The sequence below is a fragment of the Haliotis cracherodii genome, unplaced genomic scaffold (genome assembly GCF_022045235.1).
Source record: "Haliotis cracherodii isolate W230 unplaced genomic scaffold, xgHalCrac1.p SCAF_1, whole genome shotgun sequence".
Lineage (NCBI taxonomy): Eukaryota > Metazoa > Mollusca > Gastropoda > Lepetellida > Haliotidae > Haliotis > Haliotis cracherodii.
Window position 1 is genome coordinate 54,735,996 of NW_027266264.1, and position 6,296 is coordinate 54,742,291.

Sequence of the window (6,296 nt, forward strand, 5' to 3'; positions counted from 1 at the left end):
TGAGATGAATAGGGAAGTAAATGCCTTGTTGTGCTTTGGATGTCCACAGGCAACTCATTTACAGCATGGGGTCTCCGTCTCTCAATAGTATTTGTATGCTGGCAATCGCACAGTGCAGTTCGATTAAAGCTTTTAAGTCGTTTCATTAGATACCTATTTTCCAATTTCAAAATAACTTTTTATCTAATAATTAGTTCTATTTATGGCAACTTCGCGGTAGGGTGTTTGAAGGCTATGTACGTTGATTTACTACACCACGGATGACTTCAGAGTAAGACAAGGTGAACGTGTGTTCAGTCAAACAAAAACTGAGCATCTTACTTCTAAAAATATTATGTAAATAAATGAAGCTGTTCATTTGATTAACTCTGATTTTTTGTGTAATGTGTGAATGAATAAATATTGGCCCTTTGCAGCAGCTAGTAAAGACAGCAAAGCTTTTCTTAGTTTTGGTATCAAATCTGCACCGTATTTGAGACAAGCAAACGTACTAGAATTATTCAAAGTGTTTACTTTGTCATACTATATATGATTATCTTAATTGATATTCTGTGATAATTTAGATTAACATTTATGTGATGAAGAGAAATTAAAACTTTTACTCTGCCAGACTATTTCTCGAAACATTATTTTTCGATTTTATCTTTTGACACTTACAGTTACGTAAAGATTTGTGAAATCAGACGCATAGCTATAGTCTTGATCAATACAGCATAAAACGCAATCTGATGCCAACCGCTCATAGCTTAGCAATCATTGTGAACTGTTAGTGGATTTTACAGATGTTAATAAAGTGTGCAAATATTGAATGGCACAACTCTGATCTCGGGATCGTTAATTATACACCATGTCGATGAAAGAAATAATGAAATTTGGCCCCCTGGGGAAAATATTGTAACAGCACGAAATTGGCCTTGGTTAGAACACGATTTACACTGTGATTGGAGTCCAACGTCATGCTATCCGCTGGCTATTGTAATTGGCTGTGTATGTTTTAGATATTACATATAGCAATATTTGGGAAATGCCCAGAAGCGGATATAAATGTATCACTTTCTCCTTAGTTCGGAGCGTGCTAGAAGGTATATAGAACCACCTCAGGTTGATTCAGTAGAGATACAAATACTCCCAGAGGAAGCTACATCCTTGGCATGCGGTTAATTCATAACAAAGGCTCCGCCGGTTACTGTAAAACTCTCTTTACTTCGGGGACCCTGTCGTGTAGTAAATAACTTTTGTGTTAACATATTACCGTGATACTCGTGTATGGCGAAAGTCATTTCTAACCGGCAGCACTTGTCGTTTTTAATGACATGATTGTGGTCGACATTCGGAGATTTGTTTATGTGTCATTAACACATAAATCAAGACATCCCACAGTTATTTATGTTGCATTGTGTATATCGATCTTTTACCTGATCAATATTTTCGAAAGGAATCACACGATTCAATGGAATACACAGACATATGTTTCTAACTCTCTTCTAGTAATTGTATTGACCTTTTAATATAAATCCGTTAAACTTATTGTACAATATAACGTAATCTCCAGAGAATTATGAGCATCGATTATCCACCGAAACATATTGTACTTGGCGTAAAAGGTAAAATAGCGGAAACAACTGAATGATCACTGAAAATCGGTGATGATACCGGTATTTCACGGAAAGGGTAAAGCATGTTCTGCCCTACAGGTAACACCCGTCACTCACATAATTTACATAAAAAGTAAGGGTTGCCCCATGGGTTTTACGCTAGTAGTATAGATGGTATGATCATGATTTACTGTCGGAGGAAATTCAAGAGTGACCTTTTCCATTTTATTGAATCTCATTGTTCTGACACTATTGAATATACTTGGGACAAAGTATTCAAAATTACCATCAGCAGATCCTGACGCGACTAAAGGCTGTAACTCTGAATTGCAGCACCACAGACGATTGGGACACTCACGCCTCCTATAATCTTGAAGAAGAAAAGACACGCGTGCAAAACTATATCTTTCTTTTCTGGCATCTGGCCGAAAATCTCACGTTCACCTTGTAATATGCCCTTTGTCTGAATGGTGATATCTATAAACACACTCTAAACATAGTGTTAGTTTTGACTGAACTGTCACTGTAATCACCACTTCCGTAATATATCTGATGAAACCAGACGCATTATAGAGACAGTAGTGATCCTCCAACAGGTGCAGTCATGTGAAGGTAACCTTCACACACAGTAAAACATTCGGCTTATATCTAAGTGGATAGGTTACTCATACTGCATCTTACTGTATCCTGTATCCTTATCACTATGTTCACTTTAAATCATGAAGTCCACGATAATACAACAAATCAATGTCAATCTTATTTTCATTGTTCCCTACTGTAGATTCACTGTACGGCTAGGTGAATAGATATGCAGTGTACGTCTAGCTCTCGGCGTAAGTAATTAGAGATTTAATAAATACATATCATATTGCTTTTAACAAGATACAAATTAGTCCCGTTCATACTGTCGTCGATGTTGTACAGCATCACATCACTACGAATATACATATTCTGTTTTCATGCTAATATTATTAATACATACAGGAGACAGACAATCCTGAGCCACACGATGTGTAACCCAACGCAGTCCAAGGCTATTTTCCCTTGGAAATATCATTTGATGGAAATATTTGGTCACACCTGACTGGAGGAATATCAGCAACTCATGCTTGTCGTAAGAGGCGACTTGCGGGATCGAGTGGTCAGGCAAGCTGACTTGGTTGATGCATGTCCAATTGTGTTCATGATGTCAATCATTGGACAATCTGGTCAAGTCTCGATTATTTACAGACCGCCGTCTTATGGCTGGAATATTACTTAGTTCGGCGTTAAACAACAAACAAACAAACAATAAAATGTATAAAGTGACATTGACCTGAAGCTCTCTTGACGTACATAATACCTAATGTATCGCATGTGCCTAAAATATGTTGTATTAGTTATGCACCGAATTAATGATCATCATTACTTCTTGAACTTGGCACCAGACAATAAACAATCATGCAAAGAACTATAAATTTACCTTGAAGATTTCTGAATCCGGAGGTGTACAAGCAAATGGAACCAGATTCATGTACTGGTATTGTAGATTGATTGTTATCGAACTTGTGTAGATGTAGGTGGACTGTGGGATAAAATCGTGGAATTGTAGATATTAAACTTGATTATCGAACTGGAATCATAGATGGAGCTCTATTAATTATCGAACCGGAGTTAAAGGGGGAACTGAATTATCGAACTTCGATCGCAGGGGGATGTACCATGCGTGATGACAGTTGATTATATACCTGATTATACCTGTATGGGTAGACGGAACTAGATTATTAAGTTCAATGAAACTTAATGGAACTGGAATATCAAACTTGATTTGCAGAATTGTAGATGGAACAGAAGGGTTGGAGTTGGATACGTGAGTTCATTTGATAAAAAGGGTGGAATATGTGGACGAGACATAGAAGCTGACGTGTGGGTGGAAATGTCCATTACAAAGTCGTCGGGTAAATGGAGCATGCTGGCCCAGCTATTAATCGTAAAGTGTGAACACTAGCCGTGTGTACTGATTGTGGATAAGAAGGACATCACCGGAATACATAATTATACATGATATATTGACCGGAATTGGAAATCAAAGAAATAACTTTATCCAGCTCATCGATTGCCTATTCTTATCTATGCATATTAATTCAAGATAGTGGATATCTCTGCGTTGGGGATTTATGATAAAAGGCCGAGTTCAATTTTCCCCTCAGGTTAGGTAATATTCCTTATGTCCAGACATTGGGTGTTTGCTCTTCACATTCATGGTGGTACTGAGACTTTTTATACTGATTTCGAAAAACGTAACAGACTACTAGCAAGGACATTAATTTATCAAGGTCGTGAAAAGGTGGCCTATGGGTCTCATAAAAGGGTTTTGTTATAAATACTCTGAATTATTGTGCGTATTTGTCAGTACTGGGAGGGAGGGGGGGTGTTCTGGATTCTCAGTCCTTTCCTCATTTGTCATTTTTTTAGTTTATTGCTTTTGTGTAAACATGAGATCGTTTTTGACAGCACTTATGAAAACATACATGAATATTCCTGGGAAAAGATATATATCTTAATGTATTGTAATCGAAGTGTCTGTTCCCATTAAAATGGCATTAAGCATACACAAACACGGAATTAGTAAAAACGACATGAATCACGACATTTGAATCTAGCTGTAATTATAAAAATAACTTTTTGAAACCATTAGAATCATGAGACTGAAGGAACTAAAATGTCAGTTTCCATTGGAGTTTTCACTGTTATACATAGAAATGACATTTATAACATTGTCTAAATTGCCATATGCTGCAAAGTGCTTGCGTTTCTTGTGCCATGGTTTCCAAGTAAGTGGATGTGTCTCGTTAGGAAACCGATTTCATTTGGATGTATGCAGTTGGCAGCTTAAATCGTGAACTGACTGTTCTCTACAGTTGCTCATTAATGCAGATAACGTATGCAAAGACCTATTGAAACAACTGTATATCTATGTTCTACAACAAATATTTTATGACACTGATCTTGCCTTGCTTTATGTAAACACGTGGGTATGAAGAGTATTTCAGTTTTATAACGTTGTGGTTAATGTTGAAAGAAAGTGGCGAATGTTAAAGACGTTTAAACTAAATCTAATCCCACGAGGATGTCAAGGTGCTGACAGACCGACGACATCATATCAAAGTCAAAAGTTTCATTCCCCTATCTCTCGGGATTTAAACACGCAAAACCAAAACCCAGCATCTAGCAAAATCAGGACATGTGAAAAGGCATTAAACGAGTTTAAATGATTCCAGATGAAGAAATCCTCAGACCTTTGGCATTTATGTTGTCAATCCTTCTCGAGGAAAGGATAGTTTTTTTCCAAAATCAGTATTAGGGGGTGGTATATCTAAAGTCGGTGTATGCAAACAGCTCAATCTTCTACTGCCAAAGAGCTCCCTGTTTCATCAGAACCTTGCCCCAGACGTCCAAGTTCATATACAGCACAGTGAGGTATTGGCATCTAATACATCAGACCTCATAGGACTGACAGTTGGCGCTCCAGCAGGGGACAAATTGCCTCTAGAACTGAGCGCGACCTGTGGAACCAGCAATTATTTCAATCACTGTGTCGTCCCATGTATCTAATTGAGGACTTTACTATTCATTCGGACACGGAGGTAGCCCATCAGGGTTTGGAAATATCCGACTGAAGTTGGAGGTCTGACTGACTACAATCGTCATTCATGGACGTACATGCATCGATATTGCTGAAACCCAGTCAGAGAGGAAACGGGTTAAACGTCACTACATTAAATGTCAAAGGGAAATTTGTGTTAAGCTGCGTTGATTGAAATTAAACACTTGGACGTCTACATAAACCTTATTCATTATTTCGAAGCGATGTGATGCATGGCAATCCGTGAAGCGAATGCCTCGATACATGAGCATAACACGTCTTGTAAGCGAGCAATAGTATCGATAAACTAATACACAAATATAATATTGGAAAAGGATAATAATTGTATTTGCTACAATAGTAAAATAACAAAGAGCCAATACAATGTGTAAGTGAATTGAAACGGGTGCAAGAAAACCTAATAAAACAAACATCTTCTATATGTTATCTTATTGTGTTACATTGAACACATGTAAAATTGGTATGAAATCACTTCAAAATTGCAGATAGATTCAAATAGTCGCTTTGGGCTTTCAGAAATAGTCTGTAGGTTAGACAGAACCACTTGTAACCATCACGTAAGTGTCCCGATACAGACACTTCATCCACCATTACCTCAGGCTATGAACAAGCTCAATGAAGAAGCTGCTTACACAAACTTGGTCCCATCCACTTATATCGATTCAAACAAATTGGAATCTCATATTCAGCACAATACTTTTTAATCCTGTATACACATTCAAATGAAATTCAGCGACACAGTGCAGGCGTTCTTTGTCATTCTAAGTTAATATGTTTTTTAAACAAATTAAAGTGAGCACAACTAATGATGAATCAGCACATCCAGAAATAGTCAATCTCTCAGGGTCCCAATCAATAGCATATGACACAACATCCAGTGCAACGCCTCAGAATGAAGAACCTGATTTTAACAGAGCCAATTCGAAACTGCTTTCCCTAATCCTTACAAACACGTGGGAAATATAACGCACTCGATCACAAAATTCTTGGAAGCATGTTCACTGACTCATGATGGTAATAAAGTGTGATGGAATGCTGCACACGCATTAACTGGA